Source organism: Falco rusticolus, chromosome 4 (genome assembly GCF_015220075.1).
Source record: "Falco rusticolus isolate bFalRus1 chromosome 4, bFalRus1.pri, whole genome shotgun sequence".
Taxonomy (NCBI): Eukaryota; Metazoa; Chordata; class Aves; order Falconiformes; family Falconidae; genus Falco; species Falco rusticolus.
The window spans coordinates 104558970-104572921 of NC_051190.1; the positions used below are offsets into that span (position 1 = coordinate 104558970).

The 13952-nt window shown below is 42.0% G+C and overlaps 1 protein-coding gene across 5 annotated transcripts in view; it reads left to right on the forward strand.

Annotated features, from left to right (window-relative positions):
* THRB (thyroid hormone receptor beta) overlaps positions 1 to 13952 on the forward strand; it is a 161418-nt gene that overhangs the window by 68621 nt on the left and 78845 nt on the right. Inside the window, exon 1 of one of the 5 annotated variants that reach the window (XM_037383292.1) lies at positions 1807 to 1844. The exons of the other annotated variants lie outside the window; for them this stretch is intronic. The gene's annotated coding sequence lies outside the window, so the exon portion shown is untranslated. Of the gene's footprint in view, positions 1 to 1806; positions 1845 to 13952 lie in introns of those variants that run through there. 5 annotated transcript variants of the gene reach the window in all.

Here is a 13952-nt window from a genome sequence, read left to right on the forward strand (position 1 = left end):
GTACAGTCTGAATAACAGGATACCTGCAGGAGGGTGTCAAAATATTTAGGAGCAACATGTTGTAGTTGGTATCTGAGAACATTAGCTTCATGTTGACAATTTCTGAGTTACTATATTATGCTATCATTTTAAGTGCATTTTATTCTGATGTAAGTACTGTGCACACACAGCACACACAGTTTGCAAAGTCAAGCGCTGTACCCCACCAGTGACCCTGTCTGGCTGTTTCTTTTCATCATAAACTCATTATCCAAGTCACTTCTGTCAGCTCATTAAATCCTTTTCTTTTTAACCTCTTCTTCAGGGGATCCTACTCTGTTCTCTGCAGAAGTGGTCTGTATGGGCCAGGTATACGTTCTTTCTCCTGTTTTCAGCAGGTTTTCCTCCCAGGGGCGTGCGTCAGCCTGGTCCTGCTCTCAGCGCTGCCTGACCTGCATCCCGGGCTGCAGCAGGGGCAGCAGCAGTGGCAGGGAAGGCATCTCACCTTCCTCTCCTCGTGTGAGGATGGAACTTGCAGTGTTACCTGGCATTAAACCCCATATCCAGCGCCTCCCACAATTTTGCAGAGGTTGGTATGTCGTCAGGTATGAACTGGTTTTAACTGGCCTGGCAAAAGCAACTTCCCTGACTAAAATGCACCTTCTGCCTGTTTAAAACAAGAAGGATATTTGAATTCTTGAAGGAGGAGTTACCAAATATGTTTTCTCATTGTAAAACAATGTCTTTTTTTCCTGGCTTTTATCTTGGAAATCACTGAACAGTTTTGGCTGGTGCAAGAAAAAAAATAGCCTGAGGCATACATCCAACATGGGAAGTTTGAGCCTGGACAATTAGTCTGGCAAAATTATAAGTAAGTGAAAATCGGATCTTACAGGAAGTATTGGATAATTCTTAGTAACAGGCTCTGTGACAGTTCCCACCTATGTGTATTGAATTTGCTAGAACACTTTCTTTTCAACATGCATGCAACTTGCACACACTCTTATCCAGTGTATTCTGCTGAAATGCATATCACTTAATTAAATAATCCACTTAATGTGCCTAAGAATCACTCTATCTTAATATGACTGCAGCTAATCACATGTGTTGTTAAACCTGTTAATTGCTTATCATGTATTTGCCTAGTTTGAGTTTTATAACAGCAAATGGAGGACCAAATGCTCAGTGTCCTTTATAACTATTACTACTAGACATATTAGACTAATCGTAAAATTTTTGTCCATCCTCAAAAATGTACACTAAATTTATCATATAAAGGTCAGTAATTGAAATACTGTTGTGACGTAGAAAGCTGTCTTGCTATCAATGATTCAGGAAAACAATAACTTGGTGGAAAGCCTTTAGTCTTCATTCTTCTAATGCATAAATTTGGCTATTTCCATATTGAGTTTTTCACAGTGGGAGTCAGAGGAAGGCTTTGGCTGGATGTTCTCTACCGCTAGTTAAGAGCCTTTGTTGTGTTTTCATTACGTTTGCCTCACATAATCACTCGCTGTTAATTTCAGAAAGTCTTTGATATTTCTCTTTGTGTGCATCCCATAAACAATAGCCTGATCCAAAATGAAACGTGAATTACTGCCTTCTGACCTTACATACAGCTTTTCCTTGTGGAAAAGAGCATATGAATCCAGATGTTAACTGCATCTTGAGCACAGATAACTTCCTTCTGTGTACAGTGCCCACATTCCTAGGCAAGGTCAATGATCTGGTCAAGTGAGGCTTTTTTGTTTGTATGACTTCTCTTGGCCCTATTCCTTTTAACCATTTTTTTTCCTATATTCAGGTATGCTTCCCGAACCAGCTCAGTCTTTGTGGAGAGGTCGTGGTATTTACCGTGGCCGCAGGTTGGTGGTGCATTGCATCTAGCCTTAGTACTCCTAGGACCAGATCGAAAATGCCAGGGTGCTATGGCAAAAGCAGCAGTAAGCATGAACACCTTTCCTTCAGCTTGTTTCTTCTGATGGGTTCATGTTGTGTTCATGGGACAAGTCTCGTGTCAGGGGTGCTGGGGCAGGAAGGCTGAAACTTCCCAGGGAAATGTGGAGATGGAAGGTGGTGTGCAGAGAACACTGCCTTAAAGCTTATAATTTCCAGAGGAGCTGTCTGCAGGAATGCCGTAAGCATGGAGGAATGATACCTCAGAAGATCACTCTGGTTGCACCCTGGGATGTATACCAATTTATGGGAGGAGTCTTCTCACAATGGAAAAGGTAGAACTCTATATTGAGCAACCTAACTGAACCCGGAAATCCTTGCCCAGTTTGATTTGGGTAAAGGAACCTCTGCTACTAAGTTCTGTGCTACTTAGTATCTATGTAGTAGATACTTGCTGCTGAGGGCACCCAGAAGGGAAAGGATTAAAAGAAAAAAAAGTAAGCCAAGCATTTGGAAATTCAGTATGTGTGCACAGCACAAGTGATCAAAGCCTGCTAGAGGCCCCTTGTGAGAAGAGGTGTGCAGTTAAAACGGTAATTTATTGTTTGGGCAGGTTCTTTGGGAAGGAGGAAGGTGACTGAATCTTCAGGTGATCATGGTGAGAGTGGTGGTGGTTACTCTTCTGGTTCTGCTCATTGTCCTGGCTCGGCCAGTTTTTCCTCTGCTAGTCTTCAAGGTGGGCAGAGCCGAGAATGATTTTGCCCCAGTATGATGGCACCATGCCTTGCAGTCAATTCTAGTGTAAGAGGAAATGGTAGAAGAAAGAACAAGAAGGAGGCAGTGATGGGTCGGGGAGAGAAGAAGAGAGAATACAGTGGTACTGTCCTGTTTTGTGGGAGCAAAGGCTTGTACATTAGGGGAAAAGCTGGGTCTCGTGTCCATTGAGATCTGCACCACACATCCTGATCATGGCCAGTGACCTCAGGCATGTGCAGGTCTGGTATCACAGTGGTTAATGTTTGCCAGCGAAGGACTGATGCTGGAAGAAAGTGAAGGCTGACTATTTTTGGCAGAGAATCCCCACTCTTTGCAGAGTCACTTGCAGACTTGTGAAGACCATGAATCTTACGGTCTTTTCTGTTGCAAGGCTTTGAAGGTAGATGGCAGATGGGTTAAGTTCATCTTCTGGTTATTTCGTTCCTCAGCTAAACCTGCTTTCTATTTGTGCCTGTGTGAGCTCACTCATTTGCATTCCTGTACTGTGCTCTCTCTTTCTTATTTCTGTTTTTCCTGGACTGTCTTATTATAGAGTTCCCCAAACCCAGTATCCTGCTAAGACACAGTGGAGTGGTGATACCTGTTCCATGCACAGGCTGATGGGAATGCCCGCGCTCCTGTGGGAAGCGTCGCGACCATCTGTGTCAGCGATTTAAGTCTAGGCTGAATCCTCTGTTGCTGCAGGTGCTCTCAGATGGATGCAGGGTTGTCAGGATGTCTTATCTGAACTAGGACTTCATCTGCAACTCAGCCTTTCTGAGCCAGGGAAGGGCATGCTAACAGGAACCGAATGGGCTGCTCTTTCCCAGCAGTGCAACCCAGCTCTGCCCAGGACGTGCCAAAGCTTCATAAACTTCTCATGCCTGCTGTTAACACAGTTCTGGGATGGCAGTGGTTGATATTTCTGTTTAGAGCGATGGGTTTTTAGGTTCCTTTAATAGTTCTGCATCTAGCAGTCCTTACAGTATACTGCAAATATATATGAAACTTTCCGGTTTTCCCCACAGCTCTGCAGTAAAGGTAGAACTGGTGGCCCCAAGAGATAGAGCATTTTCCTGTAAATTCTTTGCCCCATCTGTTTTCAAGTTAACTGATGATGAAGGAGAGGGAGGATGAAGGGGAAGAATAGTATAATAAAATTCCTCTGTTGCATCACTTACAATTCTCAAAGAATGTTTGTAAAAATCAATGTTGCTTCTCTTTAAGCTGCTGGGGGGCACAAGTCTTTAGTCAATTAAATCCTTGGGTTTGGATATATTTTTTTTTCCAGCAAGGCTTCTTGAATATCTTTGTTCTGTTACATGTGCCTGGTGTCATTTTACTAGCTAAAATAGTGGGACAAGTTTTGTGTATATTAGGTATATACTAGATAAGCAATAATGGGAAAAATGAAAGCATGGTTCAGATTAGGAATTAGAAGTTGATGTAATCTGAATGTGAGCCACATGAGTCTGAATTGTCTGACTAGTTTAGATCATGCAGTTGGGAAAATAGTGGAAAGGAGCCCTAAGTACAGATGACCTCCCAGATGCTACATTTGGTTATTTTGGATAAAGCAGAATGTTACCTGAAATTCTGTATTTCTTTTTGTGATCGCCCTTTCCAGTCACAGGAGGGCAATCAAGGTAAAATAGGATCTGTGAGCTGCCATTTTCCATGCTAGCTCTGAAAAAGTTATTCTGGTAATTTGTTCTTGAGCAGGTAAATGTGGCTGTTCTTATTGTAGTCCTAATTTTCATTTTGAATAGAGCTATCAATCTGGCAAGCTGTACTTGACACCCAACAACTGGTGGGATATCTATAGACCAGATAGGAATAATTTTGTCTAAAGATACTAGCTCCTTTAATAACAAGTCATCCCTTCTTCTCAGTGTAGTTTATCCCACTGCTTTTCTCTTCTTTTCTGACTCCACTGAGGGCTGGTATCCCGAGAAGACCTCCACTCCTTGTGCTTCGTGCCTGACCTCCCAACAGTAGCACTTGTTTACCTAGAGAGGCAATTGTTTTCTGGAGAGCATCCAGCTGATAACTTACTTTTTCATTAGACCCCTTTTTCCTATTAGTTATCTCCTGTTAGTTGATCTGTGTCATTTGATAAAACTAATTAGGTAATAAAAGACTGCTTCTGAACTCCTCCCTTTAATTTTGGCATGGTGAAATGTACTTCTTGGCACCTTGCTCTTTCCTCATAAAGGCAGCCTTCAGTTGACAAACAACATTAATCCAAAAGTAAACAATCCAGTTCACGCATCCTCTCTTGATATATCCTGGTGCCAGAACGAAATAGTTCCTAACAAATTATTTGTACCAAAGATAGTGACATAACCCTGGCTCTGTTTTAGAGTTTTGCAAATGTTTGCAGAGCATCTCAAGAGGCCAGGCTAAAAATACTCAATGAAACCATTCAGCATTCTGCTAAAAGCATTTTGTTTCCTAGGACTTACCTCTGTTCTGAAAATGCTGCCCCACAGCTGCATTGCATTTATTAGAAGGTGATGCAGGTTTAAGGTAGGAACATCATGTTTTGTATTTAATTTTAAAATATAGCCTAATTTCCAGGTTTGCTTTTTAGATTATGTGCTTGTTTTGTTAAAAAGAAATCTCTGTGGAAGAAAAGTTTATTATTAGCTTCAAGCTGAAGTAGCCTTCTTTATCCTTCATGAAAGTTTTCAGTGTGAAGGTCTGAGATGTGATGATATGCAGCTTTTCCAAGACAAATAGCAGAAAAAATTCTATATGGCCAATGGCCTCCGCTACATCCTAATGAGGTAGAAATTGCCTGAGGATGCTGGTGGATTTTTTTTTTTCTTGATTGCTGCACGTGTGCATCGCAAGAGAAGGAAGGTCTCAAAGCTTCCTTTGAGAAGAATATGGAATATGCTCTGCTCAGATGTGAGATCTGTAGAAATCACTGTGGTCATCTTCTGTTTGTGGTGCTCCAGAACCTGGAGAAGAAATACATCTGGGATCCTCAAGGACTCTCAAGGTCTGAATACCCAGCCCACCAGAAGGCAAAGGGAAACAATTTTCCAGGTTTCAGGTGTTTTAGGGATAGCAATCAGGTCATGGAGGGATGACTGAAGGTATGCATCTAGCTTGGCTGATGCTACACGTGGCCTACCCAGACTCATATGGGGTCCAGAGCAGCTGGTGGAGGCCAGGCAGGACAACTGAGGTCATGTGTGGACAACTGAACTGAGCTCTTACATAGTCTTGGTCTCTTATTTCAGCACGGTTTCAACCTAGAGAAAATCTATGAAAGGCCAGCAGAAGGTTCTCTCAGAATCTGGCCTGTGTTTTACACTCAGAGATGTCATTGCTCTTAAAAGAGTAGCTTCTACCTGTTGATTATTCAGTGTTAAATGCATCCAGCACTTCGGTCAGGTCTGAAGAAGTGTGTTGATATTAGTTGCATATTCACTGTGCGCTGGATTTGCTTCCATGTCAGAAAGATGTACCGTGGGGATGCTCAGAATCCATTGTGCTCACAGAGGGTTGGAGTACTACATCTTCAGGGATGTAAGAGCCCCAAAATAGTAGCATATAAAATTTTAAAATCAGTGATATGATAAACTCCGACAGTACCAGCCTGTGTTTGAGTGAGTCATGTGATAAATAAGTTATGGGAGTGATAGTGAGATGCAGTTACAGCAATAAGAAGTAACTTTTTAAATGAAAGAGAAATTGAAGTTTGTATTTAATTTGGCCTAATTAGATTCAGGAAAAGTTTTGACTTGCTTTCTGCCCCTGAACATTTTTTTGTATCTTCTCTAGATGCACTTATAGCCAACTCTGACTCAGGGGCATTTAACTAAGATGACTGAAATGGTTATTATCCTCTGGAGCTGCTGATTTTTCCTATCAGGAACACTCCTGAGCTATTGCAATTTATAACCTAGCATAATGTCAGCTAAAACTTTTGGCTATTTTGACTGACGTACCTTGTATTTCAGGCAGATTTGGTTCTGCATTTCTATCATTAAACATAAGCTTTCCAAGCAATTGCCAGTTACTGTTCCTAGTGAATTGAAAGCATGGACTAGCCTGCCATCATGTCAAATCTGATAATTACTTTTTACTCATAAGTGGCTCTGGAAATCCAAACAACTAAGCCTGTTTGTCCTGTGTGCTTTCATTTAATGTACTGGTTCATTTTCACTTCAGGTAGTTTCTCAGCCCTCCTGGCTGATGTTTTAACACCACGAGAAGACCCTATCGGTCTTGCATGAAGTGTTAGTGCTGTGCTTAGTGGTGCATCAGTGAATTGTATCCTGCGTGGCCTGACTTACAGTTTACTGTGAACAAATTACCCAGGGTTATAGATTTGCTAAGAGGTAGTGTTAAGAGTCTCTGTATTTATAGGCACCATGACACCTGTTTTCCCCCTGGGGTCCTTTCCCTGTCTGGGTTGTGTGCTGCCTGCCCCTGCCCTAAGTGGGATGTGGAGCAGTGCCAGAGGTGCTCTTGGCAGCACGGTTATGGGCTCTTTCTGGCCTGACCCCAAAACAAGGGCACAGATAAGGAGCAGAGGAGGCTACAGCCTGGTTTTGAATGGAGTTGCTGTTGGTTTCTCTGCCTCGGCTCAGTGTTTAGCTGTGGCCTCTGTAACACTGTCAAGGTCTGGTCCATGGGAAGGGAGAGACTGCTCCACTGCTACAGCTGCAGTCCTGGTCTAGGCACCGCAGGTATAAATGAAGAGGTGCCGCTGAGCAGGAGCGATGCTCTGGGTGTCCTGGCAGGAGAGCACATAGCACCTCTGCTGCTTTTTTGGCTGGACCAGACGGGAAACCTCCCCACCTTGCTGTCCGCTTGGGCTGCCAATGGATGCTGTCTGTACGACTAATGAGATAAGCAAACCTCTCCATCCCTACCCTCGTGTGCAAAAGCAATGCGCTTTAATATAATGTGTCATTTCTATTGCATATTAAAACTAAGCTGTTAAAATATTGTGGATTAAACCGTTAACATCCACTTTTTCACTCATACAGGATCCACAAACACGGCCTATATAAGGGATTAAGAGTGCATAGCTCTAGGTGTTATCAGTGAACAAGGAGAGCTGTGTTCTTACTAGCTAGCAGCAGTGCAGCTTCTTCTGAATTCACGAGAAATCCTTTTGCAGCTTGTAAGCAATTGCAGTCATTTTTGCAGGATTTCTTCTATAATAGGAATTGCTGTTGTAACATTCTTAGTTCTTCTCAGGTTCAACCAAACTGTACTTAGGTGAGGCAATTATTGTATTTTTTTCTGAATGAACATGCCGAAGAAATGCCTAAATCTATCAGAAGATTTTAAGGGGAAAATCCCACCCTATTTAACTGCTGTACTAGTGTGAGCTTTGCGGACAGTTTAGCAGTGGATTATGTTTTTCAGCGATTTTGTCTGGTGCTAAAAAAAACAAGCTCTCTGATGTATGCCAAAGTTACATGGAATACATATAAGAGCTAAAATTGAGCATACCTCTTGCAAAGGAAAACTAAAATTGGAATGAAAATATACTAAACTGTGGTGTGAGTGAAATGTGACAGTGACTTACTTCTATGCAAAAATTTAAGCTAGAAAGTGAAAAATGGTAAAAGCTGAATAGTAGCTAGCACAAGTAAATAGTATTTGTCTTCAAAGGGCCATAGGGATTTTCCTGCATTTCAGAAGATCCATAAGATGGTTTGGCTTGACTTTCAGGTACTGCAGCCGAAGCAAAGAAGTTGAGTAACTGTCCGTAGCAGGGCTAAAATGAAATTCAGATATTCCTGGTCTCTCCTCTTGTTCTCCAGTTGCTTGACTGTCAAGGCAGACTGACACCAAATTGTCAGGAAGATCTACAAGTTCTTGTTGATTATTTTTTTTAACTTGTTTAGCGACTTTGTCTCTGTAACAGACATTTGTACCACAAATGCATAAAAGTGGTTTGAGCATGTCTGCTTCTGAATATATTTTATTTTTAGAAAAATTTTCCCCTGTTCTTACCATTTCCTGTGGTTTTACTCTGGAGCATGATGGATGAAGAAGGCTACTTGTGTGATTAAGATATAAGAATAGAAATTATATGTCCTGGGTGTACACATGCAAGTCAAGTGGGATGGTCAGTGCTAACAACAAGTGGACTTACGCATCTGTAAAAGAATGTTTGTCTTATTAGAAGCATGTAGAGGTGAGGCTGCACCAAGGTTTGAAAAGCCCTGTGGGATCCATGTAGGAAAGTGTCCATAAAAGTGATGTTAAATCGGTGAGAGTGTAGAAACAGTATGTTCACCTGTAGTAAGCAGTGAGAGAGTGGAGTTAAACAAGAGCGAGACACACTGGAATGAGTGTTGACACATGGAGTTAATTGAGGACAATTAAGTCTGTGTGTAGACAAGAAGTACATAGTCCATTTGAATTGCATGGTATTATGTGAGTAAAGGGTGCAGGATTAGACCCATTGTTTACAGATTTACCTAATGCTTTAAACTATTTGGATGAATGGTGTTACACAAATGTTACTCATAATTATTATTTAATTATGACCACATGTTTACTTTGAACGTAGTCCTATACTTAATATGTAGGAAAGCCAGGATAGTATTGCAGCTTCAGTGTGTGAGCTACTGTTTGCCAAGCAGCGTTTTGCTAATGGCTTCTCTTTTTGTGTCATGAAAATGCCTCCCTGGCCTGTGAAGTTGCAGTGGTTACGGTATGTAATAGACAAATAGCTTTCACAAAAATACCTTCAGCTAGAACATTTTGAAGCAGTTGCATCTGAGATAGAATGCTAACTTATTAAAATTAATACTATTATATATGCTGCCTGTGTATTGTTTCAAAGTATCTGAGATGCCAGTATTTCATTCTGGTTACATTGAGAGTGCAGAAAGCAAATTTCATAGCATGATTCATAAGATCAGGAGTGCTACAGGATTTCTATAATTCATATGTTGCTACTTGCATTGGCATTTAAATGTTTAAACTGTTATAAAATTTCAGGTTCTTTAAATTTTAATCTAGTTTTTTTGACTCCTAAGCAGAATTAAGTTATTCCCTCTGTAATTCTGTGTTTTGAGGTTTTCCTTTGCTCAGATCTTCCACTTCAGATAGTGTGGAAAGCTTACGATAATTTTATGAGTGGCTACAGATATAAGCAAGGAAAAGAGCTTAGTGGGGGGTTTGTATCTTTTCATTTTTGTTCTTTTTTTAAGGAACCTGATAAGAAACATAGTTCTGAGTGGTATACAGTATATCCTAGGTTGCAAGAGATGGGATGCTGTTCTGTCCTTTTTAAGTTAATTCTTTTTTAAGAGACTAAAGACAATGGAGAGTGTTAACCTTTTCTTTAGAATGCCTTTAGTGCTTTGGATGGAGCTATCTCAGTCCCTCACACGTGGCGTTTTACTATGATTGTTGGGGCTTCCGAGAAGGAAAAAAGACCTCTCTTGAGCACAGGGCTGTGCGCATGGAATTGAGAGATCAACCCTGTTAATTCAAGAAATATTAGTCTTTCCTTTAACCCAATACAGGAATCTTCTGAACCCTGACTCTCTCAGTTCCTGAATCCTTTATAGTGACTGCAGCTCATATGTTTCTTGTTTTTTAAAAGCACTTGTTTTTCCCTGTGGGCCTCCCCTGACATGCTTGCCCCTCGATAGATGAGCTTGTGAACCCTACTCAACGCATGTAGAAGAAGATCCATGAGTCTTCTGGCCATGTCAGGCTTAAGGTGGCATGACACTTAGCATGTACACCAAAAAAGCTTGTGTTTCTTCTGTGTTTCTGTACATTTGCCCTGAACGCCTGTTTGCTTTGGGGGAAAATGACTTTTCTAATACTTTTTTTTTTTTTAATTGAAATATTAAATCATTTAATATAGATGTATTTTTTCTAAGGGGAAAAGGGGAGACGTTCTGATTCCTGTTGGAGAGAAGAAACTTTTAAAAAAACTTGTAGGTGTTCAAAGTTTACTTAAACTTTCTTTCACACAAAAAGACATTCTGTTCTAGATGACAGTTTCTACTTGAAAACAAAGTATTTTGATAGAATAAATTTACATTGAATTTGAAATTATTTCTGAAAGGAGGCTTGGTTTTAAGAAGCCACTTTGGCCCTTCAATTTATTATTTTGGTGTAGAAACGAAGGTAAAAATAAATTGTGAACGCAGTTCCCTTGCAAAGGCTTGAGTCTCTGCCCAAGGCTCAAGCATTCCTTTGCCTTCCTCTGTGTTTTTCCAGCCCTGCCATAGGATTGAATGTTTGAATATTGTAGTGTCAACAGCTCCTTGTATTTTCGCTTGATGCAGTTGAGCAAAAGTTTTGACATTCAGCTGAAATGTTTGAGGAGCCATTACCAGCATAATTCTGCTTCTTAAGTAAATCTCATCTTGGTGCTTGAAATCTAAATGGATTAATATTTTTAATGTCTTGTTTACAATGCTGCCTATGAAAGCCTGTATTTGTCTACTTGCCAGCCTTCCTTCTTGGCCAGGAACTGTTCTGGCGTGAATCTCCATGCTGGGCTCCCATCCATTTTCCTTGAGTCTCTCTGGTTCCCTCCCTTTTCCTCAGGGGCTCTCTGGAAGATTGTCAGAAGGGCTTTAATTTCTTGAGCAAGTCAGCTTTTCTTGACTCCTAAATATTTCTGCCTCAGCCCTAAATTTCAGAGTTTGCCAGCCAACCACAGATGGCTTGCCCTGGTGGTGTTACAAAAAAACACATATTTTCTCAGGTTTTGATGAAAACAAACCTAAAAACAAACCAGTGTTCGCTTTGTGAGTGGGCAGAAAAAGATGGTTAAGAAAAAAGAATCTTGAGTTCTGTGCATGTATGTGTGTTTCTTCACAAGATGCCCAGCAGTCATGATGGAGTAAAGGTGAGCTAGTAGATAACTCCCAATGTAGATTGTATACATTATAGCATACTACAGTATTTACCAGCAGAACCATGCTAGCTGGGAATGCCAGGAAAACCCCAAAAATCCACAAAAAAAAAAAAAAAAACAAAAAAACCCAAACCAAAATCGTGCAGTCTGGTGGCCCTGGCTTAGATAAGATTCTTAGATTTAGATATAGACTTCAGGGGTAGGCAGGTTCGTAGAGGAGAGTCAGGAGACTTGCTTGAGTGTGACATAAACCCAAGTGCTAAAGCAGCACGTAAGTTATTAGAAAGTAGAAACCAGGGGTGTATGATATCAGACTACATTATGGTAAAATTATGCAGCTGTAGGTACGGTGAACCCTGACTTCTGAGCAGGCCAGCAAATCCTCACTAGTGGTTATTTTGATATGTGATACCCTGATGCTAATCTAAGGAGTTGAATGCAAAACCAGAGAAACGCCAGCAACAATAACAACCCTTAGCCGAGTGAGGAGCACTTGGCAGTGCTCGCTGCCTTCCTAGGAACGGAGAGTGAGCACGAGCTAACTCAGTGACAGGGTGCACGGTTCGCATAGAGGGATCGATGGATCCTTGCACAGTCCCCTGAGTCGGGTACATGTGGAGGGAAGAGGTGGTGTCTCCGCATCACGACTGAGACTGGTAATCGGACAGCCCCCACAGGGCAACAAGAACTTCTGCTTGGTCTGTCTTTGAATTGGGTGGGGGTTTGGTGCCCGGTCTGGTGTTGGGAGTGCAGCGGGTTGGCAGCCCTGGAGGAGCAAAGCCTGGCCTGGAGACCTGTTTCACCGGCCTGCCCCTGCCCTCAGACCGGCCGGAGCTGCTGTGACCTGCGGTGGAGGAGCAGCCACGTTGTCCTCTGCCATCGGCACGGCACTGGCCTGCCTCCCGCCCATCATCTCCGTCAGGAGCTGGGCTCAGGCCTCCTGGGAGCGTCCAGTTGCGCTGGAGGTGAAGATGGAGGCGCAGATGAGAGGAGACAGCTGAACTCCTCTGTGCCTGCCTGCAAGGGACTGCAGGGGACAGCCGTACCCCAGGAGGGAGGGAGGGAGCGAGTAAGTGAAGGCCTGTTTGTGCATGTAAATGCTGATTTCCAAAGAGGTTTTAATTTCTGGTTCTTAACATGCCATTTAGTTTTGAAAACATGGTATTACTCAAAATGAGGTGGATTGGTGAGACAAAATCATCTTGACAATCTTTCATTACAGATACACAAGATATGTAAGTACCCTTAACGTTTTAGAGACTAGCATGTCTGGCACTAAAAATTTATGAGAAATATAAATAGCAGGGATAAGGGAAAAGGAAATTTGGATTTAATATGCAAAGTGGCCAAGTATTTGGCTACCCTTTATCCATTACTGATCATTCTCTCTGCTGTTCAGAAATTATTTGGAGTTGGGGTTTCTCAGGGTGGTTTTTTTTTAAAGCATCTTTGACTTTCTCAGACATCAGGATTACGAGATGAATGTGCAAACATGAGTGTGTGAGTCAGGAAACATGGCAGCGGAGGTGGCTGTGTGAGCGAGGCTGTAGGTAAACAGAAATAAAGTTAATTGGCAGTTTTCTTCTATAGCACGGGCAGCTGAAGTCCTCGCTGGAAGAAATTTTCTTTTCCCATTATCCTTTAGCATTCTCTTGGAGGGATTGTCTCAAGGGAAGTGAGTGAGTCAGAAAATATGCCAAGTTCATGTCATGGCTGTTTCGGCATTTCTTTCTCTTGCTGGCCTCCAGGAGCTTTATTGGCAAGTGTTTTTAAAGGAAATGTTGGCACAGGAAAGCCTTATTGTTTATGTCATGAAAGTCTCTTGGCGTCTTCTGCCTTGTTATTTTCTCCCTTAAATGGGGAAATTGGGGGGGGGGGGGGAGGCGGGGGGAGATGGGACTGAGAAAGGAAAAGAGGAGAGAAGCAGAGTATTAAGTTCGAGACTGTTGAGGGTTGCTACCACAACTGTTCTCCCTACATCAGGATGTATCTTGGTGAGTCCTTTCTTTTTCTTTTTCTCTGTTGCTGCTTTGCAGGCTCTGCTGCAGCCAGTGGATCAATTTTTAAATGTTTCCTCTTCATGTTTTTCAAGATGTGGCATTTACAGAGCTTTATGAAAGAGAGAAGCCAGCAGTTTTCTGGTGGGCTCTCCTTTGCCAGAACAAGGCAGGGAGAGGCAAATGCAGAGCCCAGCCAGGGTCAGCTCACTGCCACCTTCTCACACATGGAACAGGGCCGTTGAGGGCCGTGATGGGCCGTTGAGGACATTTCATTAAATTCTTTTCTGTTTCGTGTAAGGTTTGCATACAAAATACAATGTGATTTACAGAAAAAAAAAATAATCGGGAAGTTCTGTGGAGCAGATGCAGTGGGTAAAGACAGGAACAATAGTGAAACGCTGCATGGTCAGAAATGCTGCTCGTTGAAAACCAAAGCAAAAAGCAAAAGCATT